The sequence below is a fragment of the Entelurus aequoreus genome, linkage group LG16, assembly GCF_033978785.1.
Source record: "Entelurus aequoreus isolate RoL-2023_Sb linkage group LG16, RoL_Eaeq_v1.1, whole genome shotgun sequence".
Lineage (NCBI taxonomy): Eukaryota > Metazoa > Chordata > Actinopteri > Syngnathiformes > Syngnathidae > Entelurus > Entelurus aequoreus.
Window position 1 is genome coordinate 37,927,603 of NC_084746.1, and position 14,445 is coordinate 37,942,047.

The window sequence follows — 14,445 nt, forward strand, 5'->3', positions numbered from 1 at the left end:
GAAAGATGTTTTTAAAATGCGCGTCCATTTTTCTTTGCTTGGGAGGCTAAGATAGTTTTGAAATAAGTGGACACAAGGTTGAAGTCATTGATGTACAATAAAAGAATGCATCATACAAGTTTTTTTTAGGAGCCTCAAAGTCACAAGAAAAATGTCGAAAGTTACAAAACTGTATTTTTAATTAGAATTCTGCATAAAGTACAAAGGATTTAGAATGAAGTCAGAAATTAAATAGATTCAAATGTCACTCGTGCTGACGTTGGATTGGTGAAGGAGAGTCATGTGACCGTGCACGCTGGGAGAAGTTATCCGAAAGAGCCAAAATAATACGCCTTTGCAAGCAGTAATCAATAGATTAAAAATAATTATAATGTAAATAAATGTAAATGTAAAATGTAAAACTCTATATGACGGAGTAAAAGTTGTGTTTTTTAAGCTAAATTTGACCACAGAAACAAAACGCTTAATATATATATCGATTTTTTGGGGCTGTCAAAGTTAATGCGATAACGGAGATAATTCTTTGAACGCACGATTAACATTTTTGACCCTCGGCCCGTTACGTAGTTTAGGGAAATGTGTAATAGCGTCCGGTTACTGTTGAGCCACAGGCTTGAAAATAGCTAGCAGAACTGGACAAAGAAAGGGAGATCTAACGGAAATCTCAGATCCAAAGCCATGGCAAGTCGTTCTCCGGACAGGACAAGACAATTTTAACTTCAATCGCCGTGAGATGACATCATTGAAGCGAATGCTGCTTGTGGAGACGAGCATCTTCACGTCCGTGGTTGGATTACGGTTAAGTGCATTGAAAACATAAAACGTAGATTGTTACTCGAAGACAAGACAATTGTTACTAAAATTGTCTTGTCTTGTCCGGAGAACAACTTGACATGGCTTTGGATCTGAGATTTCCATAAGGTCCCCCTTTCTTTGGCCAGTTCTGCTAGCTATTTTCGAGCCTGTGGCTCAACAGTAAGCGTACGCCATTACACATTTCTCCAAACTACGGAACGGGCCAAGGGACAAAAACGTCAATTGCGCTTAAAAAACTCAGTTAAAGCAACTTATAGTTAACGCGTTATTATCTTTGACAGCTATGAAATATATACAGGTATATATATATATATATATATATATATTAGGGCTACAACTAACGATTAATTTGATAATCTATTAATCTGTCGATTATTACTTAGATTAATCGATTAATAATCAGATAAAAGAGACAAACTACATTTCTATCCTTTCCAGTATTTTATTGAAAAAAAACAGCATACTGGCACCATACTTATTTTGATTATTGTTTCTCAGCTGTTTCTACATGTTGCAGTTTATAAATAAAAGGTTTATTAAAAATAAATACATAAATAAATAAGATAATAATAATGATTGCCTCTGCGCATGCGCATAGCATAGATCCAACGAATCGATGACTAAATTAATCGGCAACTATTTTTATAATCGATTTTAATCGATTTAATCGATTAGTTGTTGCAGCCCTAATATATACATATATATACAGTATATATTGCGTTTTTGTTTCTGTGGTCAAATTTAGCTTTAAAAAAACGCTACTTTTACTCTGTCACGTTGAGTTTTATTAATTTATATACATGATAATTATTTTTAATCTATTGATTACTGCTTGCAAAGACATATTCCAGCGTGCACTGTCAGATGACTCTCTTTCACCAATCCAACGTCAGCACGAGTGACGTTAGAATCTATTTCATTTCAATTCTGACTTCATTTTCAATCAGAGCTGGGCAAATAGTTTGACTCGGGGGCCACATTGAGAGAAAAAATGTGTCTGGGGGGGGGGGCAATGTGTATGTGTGTATAAATGATATATACACATTTAGCTGTAAAAATCTGCTGTACAGTATGTGTGTTTTGGTCCTTTTTTTTCAGAAACACTAATACCAAAAGTCACAATGTCCGATAGAATCCTAAAAACGTCATGACAGACCACCTTAAAAAAACCGAATGGAATTTTACAGTTTTTTACTGAATGGGACACCCAAAATGTAAATTAAAATAGAGAAAGTGGGATTTACAATATTAACTATGAACAATAAAAGACTGAATATTAACAACATATGAACATGGCTCCTCCATAGACATCTTTTACAATCAAGCAAAACAAAACAAAAATGTAACAAACAGCAAAATATGAATGCAAAGTGTAATAAACATCTACAATATGATATATTATCACTTTTATGCAGACATTTGTTGTAAAAATTAGCTACCGCATCTGTTCCTGACACATGCGTTTGTGGCTGGCTGCTCTGAAAACAAACCCCGCCCACTCTGCTTTGTTCCTGATCTAAGCTGCTGTGACGTAGATTACCGTAATAACTCCTATAACACCCAAAAGTGCAGATTTCAACCATTGATATACTTTCTTTAGTTCAAAACTTACGGTCATTTAAAAACAGCACTGCACATCATAATGGCAAATACAGTTTTGATGTTTAAGGTCTAAAAAAATGATGTCAAACGTCCAGTGGGCCGGATTGAAAATTTGAATGGGCTGCATGTGGCCCGCGGGCCATATTTTGCCCAGGTCTGCTCTACTGTATTGTTCTTCTTAAAAATCATAGCATGTCTCATGATGGACAAGGATGTGTTTGATGTCTGCTCGTGTCAAGGTGGGATTGATTCACCGTCAAATCCTCCACTTTTTTTGGACAACAAGCTATTGTGCCAACCAGCGGCTCCCCGCGGGGGACCGGCCCAGCGGGGGGCCCCAAGCCAATGACCCTGAGGGGACATGCGCCTTCACAAGATGAGAGAAATAACTTTGGGGCAGGGGGCCAGAAGAAGCAGTGCTGTAAAGTAGCGGCACAAAGGAAGTGCAGATGACCTCCCAGGGCTTCCAAGTCATCTCTCGGCCTGACGTTTGTTTTAAAAGTCATATAACCTGCAAGAGTAGAACAACTGCATAACGAGCTGCTCCAAACATCACATCATCTGTCAGGGTCAGCTTCTCTCTGCTGGTTAAATCTTGAAAAATGGAATTGTGAGGTCATCAGTGAACCGGGAAACGAGAAGCAAAGCTCTGGAGATTGACTTTTAATCTCTGATTGTGTGAATGCTCCAAACATTCACACATATGATTTTCTACCCCAAAATTCATCTATTATTGGTATTATTATTATTCTCCAGATTTTGGCGCGCTCTACCTTCCACATTTTTCACGCGATTCAAACCGTTCCAACTTCAAACTGTACAGCCTATTCGGGAATCGCGGGCTTTCCCTTGACAAATTTCAAAATTTCCCAGATTTCCCAGAATTCCAGGTTTTCTGGAACATTTTTCCCATTCAAAAAATTAATTGGCCATTTTTCAAACTTCCACCATTTGCACATTTTTCAACCGTTTCGAACCATTCCGCCTTAAAGGCCTACTGAAATGAAACGTTTTTATTTAAACGGGGATAGCAGATCCATTCTATGTGTCATACTTGATCATTTTGCGATATTGCCATATTTTTGCTGGAAGGATTTAGTAGAGAACAATGACGATAAAGATCGCAACTTTTGGTATCTGATAAAAAAAAAGGCTTGCCCCTACCGGAAGTAGCGTGACATAGTCAATTGAAAGGCTCCTCACATTTTCCTATTGTTTTCAATGCAGCTAGAGCGATTTGGACAGAGAAAGCGACGATTACCCCATTAATTTGAGCGAGGATGAAAGATTTGTGAATGAGGAACGTTAGAGTGAAGGAACAGAATGCAGTGCAAGACATATCTTTTTTCGCTCTGACCGTAACTTAGGTACAAGCTGGCTCATTGGATTCCACACTCTCCTTTTTCTATTGTGGATCACGGATTTGTATTTTAAACCACCTCGGATACTATATCCTCTTGAAAATGAGAGTCGAGAACGCGAAATGGACATTCACAGTGACTTTTATCTCCACGACAATACATCGACGAAACACTTTAGCTACGGAGCTAACGTGATAGCATCGTGCTTAACTGCATATAGAAACAAAATAAATAAATCCCTGACTGGAAGGATAGACAGAAGATCAACAATACTATTAAACCAGGGACATGTAAATACACGGTTAATGCTTTCCAGCTTGGCGAAGCTTAAAAATGATGTTGCTAACGACGCCATTGAAGCTAACTTAGCAACCGGACCTCACAGAGCTATGCTAAAAACATTAGCTATCCACCTACGCCAGCCAGCCCTCATCAACACCCGTGCTCACCTGCGTTTAAGCGATCGACGGTGCGACGAAGGACTTCACTCGATCACAAATGCGGTCGGCGAGACGGAAGAAGTTAAGGTGAGTTCGGCGGCTAATGCGTCTGCTATCCATCTCTGTCTTCCTGGTTGTGTTGCTGTAGTCCACCGCTAATACACAGATCCCACCTACAACTTTCTTCTTTGCAGTCTCCATTGTTCATTAAACAAATTGCAAAAGATTCACCAACACAGATGTCCAGAATACTGTGGAAATTTGAAATGAAAACAGAGCTTTTTTGTATTGTATTCAATGGGGTACCAATACTTCCGCATCAACTGATTCCGTCACGCGCATACGTCATCGTATCTAGACGTTTTCAACCGGAAGTGTGGCGGGAAATTTAAAATTGCAATTTATAAGTTAACCCGGCCGTATTGGCATGTGTTGCAATGTTAAGATTTCATCATTGATATATAAACTATCAGACTGCGTGGTCGGTAGTAGTGGGTTTCAGTAGGCCTTTAAACACATTCCCCCATCCTAGACATTCAAAATATCATTTCCAAGTTAAAAAAATTTCCAGGAATTCCCAGAATTCCCGGGAAACATTTTTGACCCTCGGACCGTTCCGTAGTTTGGGGAAATGTGTAATGGCGTCCGGTTACTGTTGAGCCACAGGCTCGAAAATAGCTAGTAGAACTGGCACCCTTTTTTGACCCTTTTTCCTGGCGACTCCTCCTTCCACATTTTTCAACCCACTTCAACCGTTCCACCATCAAAACATTCCTCTTAATCGGGACAAAAACTAAGTTGTTTTTTGGAACTGGAAAAATTCCCGGTTTTCCCGAAATTCCTTAATACCTTTTCTCAATTAAAAATGTTACTACTTCAACTTTTCGCCACCGTTTTGAAAAATTCCAACACCAACATCAAGTACTTTAACATTTTCCAAAAAATTCCCCTTTTCCCGAAATTACCAAATTTCCATGAAATTACCATATAAAAGTTTGGGACATTTTTCAAAGTTCCACAATTCCCACATTTTTCATCCGATTCAAACCGTTCCAACTCCAAAATATTCAGCCTGTTCAAAATTGTTTGCTCTCTTTCAACAATTAAAAAAAATCCCGGATTCTAAAGAATTTCCAGTTTTTAGGGTCCATTTTTTAAACTTCCACAATTTGCACATTTTTCAAACCATTCCAACATCAACACATTCCACTCATCAAACTAAGTCCCAAACCAAATTCCATTTTTCCTGGAAATTTAAACTCTTCAACATTCAAACTATTCTTACATTCATACTACATTCAGTCAGCATTTCAGTTCAACTTCAGCATATGGAGCATTCACACGCCATTCCTTCAGGAATTGCCTCATCTAGTTTGGATTGATGTGCTCAACAAAGGACATACCAGAGAAATAATACCTCTCCTTCTCAGTTAGGTCATTCGTAATCAACAGATGTTGCGCAATTCTCAAATATGATTTACAAAACACTCACGTTGTATCACGGGATGATGACCAGAGCATGGAGGAGCGTTCACACCAGACCAGGAAATGGCAGATGTGACAAAAACAAGAGAAAAACATGAACATATTGACATATAACAAGCTATTTTCCAGCAGAATTGGCAGGGAAATGCTGAGAAATGTTTCACCAAGTCTGTCATGCGGAGAAAATCAACTATTTTGAAGTCGAGCATTGCTTAATATACAGTAGCAGTATTGGAGAGCAGTTCACCACATATCATGAACATGTGCCCCTAGTGGCTAAGAACGGGATATATATTTATGTCATCAAAATCCAGACCCAATTTAAAAAAAAAATCTAATTATTCTCTTTTGAATTTGGATTTTTAACAGTTAATTGCTTGCTTAAATGACCTTTAAAAAGCCCCCAACAGCTTGACACAAATGCAAAGTCCTACAGGAGCACGTAGAGTCACCAAGTGGTTCATTTGCATGACTACTAAGTTAACTCGTGCCATTCATCACCAAAAAAGATGGCATTGAGCCTGAATAAACACAGATGAATCGTGGTTAGTCATAATTGGACTGTACACTTCATGGCAGACGGTTATATAAAAGGTTGTTAGTGATCAGGTCAATGTTTGGGTCTGTGCACACTCCAGCTGGTGGGCTCACTGACAAATGTCACTTAAAATACACCCGGGATGGACTTCAGATAAAACTGTTCAACGATCTGAGCAAATGATGACGTGCATTCAAGTCAAACACTTAAAAAACATTCTTGCATGACATCCTGACAATAAATTTGCATTTATGTCAACAGGTAATTTAAATCATACAAGCAAGTAATTATCTAAGATTAATTTCCAAAAATGTAATCGTTAGACAGCACTATTTTATACATAATAAATAAAATAAATAATCCCATGCATTAACATGTTGACTTTGGCAGCACTAGTGTATATATATTTATTTTTCGGCAAATTGTTACATTAGTGTTACAAAATCACAACTGCATGGACCCTTGTGACAATAAAACATTAAGTATTTGTATGTGATATCTAGTTTTTGTGTGTGTTTGAATTAAAATCAGAAAACTTCAAAAATATTTATCGGCACAGTAAAAATATTATTGGCTCAACTTAATATGTTGTGTTTTACTAACAATTTGAAATGAAAATCTATTCAATATATTATATAATATCTTAAAAGGAAATTCTGCCAAATTAAACATTGATAATATGTGTTGTGTCGTTATTTATATATCAATTGTATATTATTTATATATGTCAGCAGCTATGTTGTTGTTAATAGGGATATTACTGTGAATGTCAAATATAAACTCTTAAATGCCTGATGAATAGACATATTGTGGATAGCATTTCCTTAATATAATAATGCTCAATGATTAATTTAGTTATTAATTATTGAATAGTACTGAATGAGTAGTAGTAGTAGTAGTTTATATATGATTAATACTAGAGATGTCCAATAATGGCCTTTTTGCCAATATCCGATATTCCGATATTGTCCAACTCTTAATTACCGATTCCGATATCAACCGATACCGATATGTACAGTCGTGGAATTAACACATTATTATGCCTAATTTTGTTGTGATGCCCCACTGGATGCATTCAACAATGTGACAAGGTTTTCCAAAATAAATCAACTCAAGATATGGAAAAAAATGCCAACATGGCACTGCCATATTTATTATTGAAGTCACAAAGTGCATTATTTTTTTTAACATGCCTCAAAACAGCAGCTTGGAATTTGGGACATGCTCTCCCTGAGAGAGCATGAGGAGGTTAAGGTGGGCGGGGTTGGGGGGGGGGGGGCGGGGTTTTTCGGTAGGGGGTAGCGGGGGGGTGTATATTGTAGCGTCCCGGAAGAGTTAGTGCTGCAAGGGGTTCTGGGTATTTGTTCTGTTGTGTTTATGTTGTGTTACGGTGCGGATGTTCTCCCGAAATGTGTTTGTCATTCTTGTTTGGTGTGGGTTCACAGTGTGGCGCATATTTGTAACAGTGTTAAAGTTGTTTATACGGCTACCCTCAGTGTGACCTGTATGGTTGTTGACCAAGTATGCCTTGCATTCACTTGTGCGTGTGAAAAGCCGTAGATATTATGTGACTGGGCTGGCACCCCAAGGCAGTGCCTTTAAGGTTTATTGGCGCTCTGTACTTCTCCCTACGTTCGTGTACACAGCGGCGTTTTAAAAAGTCATACATTTTACTTTTTGAAACCGATACCGCTAATTTCTGATATTACATTTTAAAGCATTTATCGACTGATAATATCGGCAGTCCGATATTATCGCACATCTCTAATAATGACATGTCCCGTTTTCGGTATATTGAAACAAATATGTTTCACAATGAAAGTCAATGGGCGACCAAAATAGGCAAAGGTAGTAAATGATGATCTCCTATTGGGAGTAACTTTCCAACAAATTTCCTGTTTGGAGTAATTTTGCAACAAATCTCCTATTTGGAGTAACTTTGCAACAAGGGCCATGATGCCGTTTGAAAGATAAACCTGTTCAAAACTATGTGGCTAATATTCAGCTCCCTAACCTTCAAACTTAACCGATTTGTCGAAGAAGGAGAAAAAAAAATGCATAAAAATGGGGGGACTTCAGGGTTTTAAACATTACTTTTGGACTTTTTGACATGTTTATGTTTGAAAAATAACGTTCTCATGATATTCCAAATTAATTTTAATAACATTATGACTTTGTCTTGTAATGTTATGACTTTAATTTCCTAAAATAACACATTTGGACAAGTCCCCTCATTATTGTACATCTAAATTATTGTGTCCTCTTGACTTCATCACATAAAATTACATTCTCTAAAAGTTATGACCTAAACACAAACTTTATTTTATTTAAAATATTGCGACTATTTCAATAGCAATATGACTATAGTATTGTCTGTTTTTAACACATCTTCAATTCATCTAAGGGCAACATTATTGCCCCAAAAAAGATACATTTCATTTATTCTCCTCCTGCAGGGATTACAATTAGCATAATATATTACAAACGAGACTAACCCACTAGTCCCACTAATGCCTGAACCTTGGCTTCACGTCACCATATGTTCCCCCACTCTCAACATAACATTATGTCATCTCAAATAACGCTCAAAAATACATTTTCTCCAGTTCGTGCTTCCCGTGTACAGTTTAAACAACATTAAAAACGCTGTCTGAATTCCTGTTGTGGACGGTGACCCACTGGTGGACGCGGCCTGAGGCACAACGTGTGGACTGGGAAGTGCCAGCAGAACTAAGCAGCGTCGTAATGGTGTTGGTGCACGCGGTCACATTGGTGTAAACAAGTTGTCACACGTCATGTGCTTTTTTTTAGTACAGTGTGAAGATAAAGATGGTATGACTCGAATATCATTCATGCCTGCAGGCACTGATAACAACACCTTTTTGTTAGGTCTCCGTTTCAGCACCTGAGGGGTGGACAGCGCCACTTAGGGGCCCTGATGTGTATGTTTAAAGTAGTAATAGAGTGGAAAAACAAGTTGACTTTATATACTTATTTGTGTTTTGTTGTATCCATTAAACATATCCACTTATATTTTTGGACAGTGACATCACAGTAACACATCTGCACTCTGACCATATTATTAGGTCAGTCATACTGGAAATACACACAAATTGGAAAGAGATGTGATGATATCATTCACAATCCTTATGTAAGACAAGAACACATGATTGGCTTTTTTTATGCATTTGAAATTGTAAATAAATATCTAATAATTGAGTCAACAGATGGAGGGTCATCTCATTATACTCTCTGAAACATCCAGAAACTGCCAACAATATTCCATTTACATGTCGTGACCTGAAAATGAACTAAATATGAGTGATATTGTTATTATAAGGGAAAACGCAGACGGACTATTTTAGAGGCACATTGATAGCAGTGAGCTAATGCTAGCTTACGCTGCTATTGTTGACACTCTATAAGTCGACAGCTGCTTCTACAAACCCCGTTTCCATATGAGTTGGGAAATTGTGTTAGATGTAAATATAAACGGAATACAATGATTTGCAAATCATTTTCAACCCATATTCAGTTGAATATGCTACAAAGACAACATATTTGATGTTCAAACTGAAAAACATTTTTTTTTTGGCAAATAATCATTAACTTTAGAATTTGATGCCAGCAACACGTGACAAAGAAGTTGGGAAAGGTGGCAATAAATACTGATAAAGTTGAGGAATGCTCATCAAACACTTATTTGGAACATCCCACAGGTGAACAGGCCAATTGGGAACAGGTGGGTGCCATGATTGGGTATAAAAGTAGATTCCATGAAATGCTCAGTCATTCACAAACAAGGATGGGGTGAGGGTCACCACTTTGTCAACAAATGCGTGAGCAAATTGTTGAACAGTTTAAGAAAAACCTTTGTCAACCAGCTATTGCAAGGAATTTAGGGATTTCACCATCTACGGTCCGTAATATCATCAAAAGGTTCAGAGAATCTGGAGAAATCACTGCACGTAAGCAGCTAAGCCCGTGACCTTTGATCCCTCAGGCTGTACTGCATCAACAAGCGACATCAGTGTTTAAAGGATATCACCACATGGGCTCAGGAACACTTCAGAAACCCACTGTCAGTAACTACAGTTGGTCGCTACATCTGTAAGTGCAAGTTAAAACTCTCCTATGCAAGGCGAAAACCGTTTATCAACAACACCCAGAAACGCCGTCGGCTTCGCCGGGCCTGAGCTCATCTAAGATGGACTGATACAAAGTGGAAAAGTGTTCTGTGGTCTGACGAGTTGACATTTCAAATAGTTTTTGGAAACTGTGGACGTTGTGTCCTCCGGACCAAAGAGGAAAAGAACCATCCGGATTGTTATAGGCGCAAAGTTGAAAAGCCAGCATCTGTGATGGTATGGGGGTGTATTAGTGCCCAAGACATGGGTAACTTACACATCTGTGAACGCGCCATTAATGCTGAAAGGTACATACAGGTTTTGGAGCAACACATGTTGCCATCCAAGCAACGTTACCATGGACACCCCTGCTTATTTCAGCAAGACAATGCCAAGCCATGTGTTACATCAACGTGGCTTCATAGTAAAAGAGTGCGGGTACTAGACTGGCCTGCCTGTAGTCCAGACCTGTCTCCCATTGAAAATGTGTGGTGCATTATGAAGCCTAAAATACCACAACGGAGACCCCCGGACTGTTGAACAACTTAAGCTGTACATCAAGCAAGAATGGGAAATAATTCCACCTGAGAAGCTTAAAAAATGTGTCTCCTCAGTTCCCAAACGTTTACTGAGTGTTGTTAAAAGGAAAGGCCATGTAACACAGTGGTGAACATGCCCTTTCCCAACTACTTTGGCACGTGTTGCAGCCATGAAATTCTAAGTTAATTATTATTTCCAAAAAAAAATAAAGTTTATGAGTTTGAACAAGGGCAGCACGGTGGAAGAGGGGTTAGTGCGTCTGCCTCACAATACGAAGGTCCTGAGTAGTCGTGAGTTCAATCCCGGCCTCGGGATTTTTCTGTGTGGAGTTTGCATGTCCTCCCCGTGACTGCGTGGGTTCCCTCCGGGTACTCCGGCTTCCTCCCACCTCCAAAAACATGCACCTGGGGATAGGTTGATTGGCAACACTAAATTGGCCCTAGTGTGTGAATGTTGTCTGTCTATCTGTGTTGGCCCTGCGATGAGGTGGCGACTTGTCCAGGGCAGTGGCGTGCCGTCACTAGAGGCAGGGGAGGCACGGCCTCACCTGCCATCATGGAAAGAAAAAAAAAAGTAAAAAGAAAAAAAAAATTATCAAATTGTTATGTGTATCCAGTGATTATACTAAAGTTATTTTCCATTTAACTTCATCAGTTTTACATTATTTTTATTTTTATTTTTATTTTCACATTTGCCGTTCAAATACTAAGAAGAGACGGTGCGGTGATCAGCAGCCAGTTGAGGCACGTCACTGATTTGTGCCTCAACATGGATTGTGCGCAATGACTCGGCTAACTGCTGGCCTGCTGTGCAGTGAGACCGTATTGCTATATGAATTATATTATACATTTCCATAGTTTAGTTAGCTGAGGTATATAATGTACAGTGTATTTTGTCAACAACTGTATGTGTGTAACGTATTTTTAGTGCTGAGCGATCATAAAACTCTGCTGCGAAGACAACTGTGTGAGGCTCGTCTCATAACCCCACCTCCTGGTGCCAAGCACCTCCGCCGCAGAATGCACCAACCAAAGCCCACACCCAAACCCTCCACGTGCAAGACCGAATCCACCCAAAAAAAGTCACTTAACAAGAAGCCAAAAAGTGCAAAAACAACAATGCTCGCGCTGCAGGAGCCGCGAACGACCGCAGGGACACAACATTAGGTACACCTGCACTGCAGGTTCATATGTTTGTAAATCTGACTGTGATGATGCAGTCGTGCCTCACCAGACATTAACCTCACCGCACGCCACTGGTCCAGGGTGTACCCCGCCTTCCGCCCGATTGTACCTGAGATAGGCTCCAGCGCCCCACGCGACCCCGAAGGGAATAAGCGGTAGAAAATGGATGGATGGATGGAGTTTGAACAACAAATATCTTGTCTTTGTAGTGCATTCAACTGAATATGGGTTGAAAAGGATTTGCAAATCATTGTATTCCGTTTATATTTACATCTAACACAATTTCCCAACTCATATGGAAACGGGGTTTGTACATTGTCTCAAATTTGCTAAAAGTAAATTCTAGATTATAATGCATGCGTCTCTCACCTGGTAGTAGACACATGTGGCCATGGACCGGCAGGCTGGTCAATAGGTGCCCATCTACATTTCTGCCAGTGGGTGCTCGGTGTGTGTGTATTTAAAAAAAAAACAAGACGTTCAGTGAAGTTAATATCCCATGTGATTTGTGGCTCTATTATTTTGTCAAACGGACTAAACTCGCCACAAAATTAACTACAACAAGATTGATTTTTTAAAAATTATTTTAAAGATTGAACGGTGCCATCAATTCCACGTGGGTGCTCGGCATTGTCCGTGGGTGCTCGGGCCCGGAAGCACCCACAGGATCGGCGCCTATGGGCTGGTCGACTTTCAACTTTTTTAACCCTTCGTGAGGATTGCGATTGAATCTTCATCTAAACAGAATTATGTGAGCGTCCCGTCGGTCGGCATGCCAGCGAGAGTGAAAATATTACAGTAAATGTTTGATTTAACGTGGTTTATTATTGTTAGTTTGTATGTTTAGCACCTAGCAACGCTGCTAATGCCATAGTGCCACAATAAAGTTGCATCCAGCACTCGGCTTCTAAAACTTGTTGCTCATCCTCTTTGTGTTCGGGCTCAAAAATATAAGGTCCTGGATCATAATTGTTCCCAAAGTAATCATTGTTGGCTCTCACAAAGTCTGCTTGATTAGCATTGTTGTTGATGGGGAACGGATCTTTGGTTCCTAGCTTGGCGTCACGCAATCACCTGACTGGCTCCCTCATTATCTCTCAAAATGTCTCAGGAATCTCCATAAGATTGATACTATTTTGATCAAATCTATTTACTTGCAAACTTCGGAAGTCTTTTTGTGTCATGAATCAGATATACATGATAATAGCTTCAATATAGAAGCAACTTCCATTCTCCTGCTACTTTAAATTAAACTTGATATGGGAGCAAGGGCGCCTTTAGAAATTCTGGGTCTCATAAAAAAAATCACAAGTGCTCTCCATGGACAGTTATTTAGGATCCAACTGACCCATCCAAAAATGTGCAAACCTCCAAATCAACGCTACCATTGCAATGTTTACTGTTGCTGTCGCTCGTTTTGCCCAAGTCGACTTGACAGGAGATGTCCAGACTGTCCTCGTTTTCCCACCGTCTGGAAATGTATGCAGGCTGACCCCTTCTTTGCTTGTGTTGCTACAACCTGCCAGACATATTGGACCCTTCTTTCAAATTCTGCACCAAAATAACTTGATTGAGGATGAAGATGCGACCAAAACACAAAGTACGCAAAATGAAGTTGGCCCTTCCTCTTCTCTCGAAGCTAAAAGTGGGCGTTCCAAAATGTGCTGAAACTCGTTAGAAAACAAGTTTAAAAATCACTACTGAGTCCATTTTGGTAGGAGTTTTACCCGTAGACACAATTTTTAGGCTCTAGAACTATGAAATAAGGACCAATAGTCGTTTACCCACTGTAGGGACTTTATGGAGTTCCTATAACCTTTTTAGTCCCCGGGCCGTTTTCCGTCGTGTTCCAACATACGGGGACTTGGGACTACAGCCCTCAGATCCTAGAACCATTTTAGCTCCTACTCTGAGGCACCTACTGTAGGTGTTTGATGATTGGTTGAACTGAGGAGCCACAACACAGACCCGCCATTTTTAAAAAGTCCCACATAGTGTTGTCTCGATACCAATATTTTGGTACCTGTACCAAAATGTATTTCGATACTTTTTGATAATTTTTTAAATAAAGGGAACCACAAAACCTGTCTATATTGTCTTTATTTGAACAAAAAAATCTTAGGGTACATTAAACATATGTTTATTATTGCAATTTAGTCCTTAAATAAAATAGTGAACATACTAGACAACTTGTCTTTTAGTAGTAAGTAAACAAACACATACTCCTAATTAGTCTGCTGACGTATGCAGTAACATATTGTGTCATTTATCATTCTATTATTTTGTCAACATTATAAAGGACAAACTGTAACAATTGATTATTAATCGACTTGTTAATTTACTGTTAATATC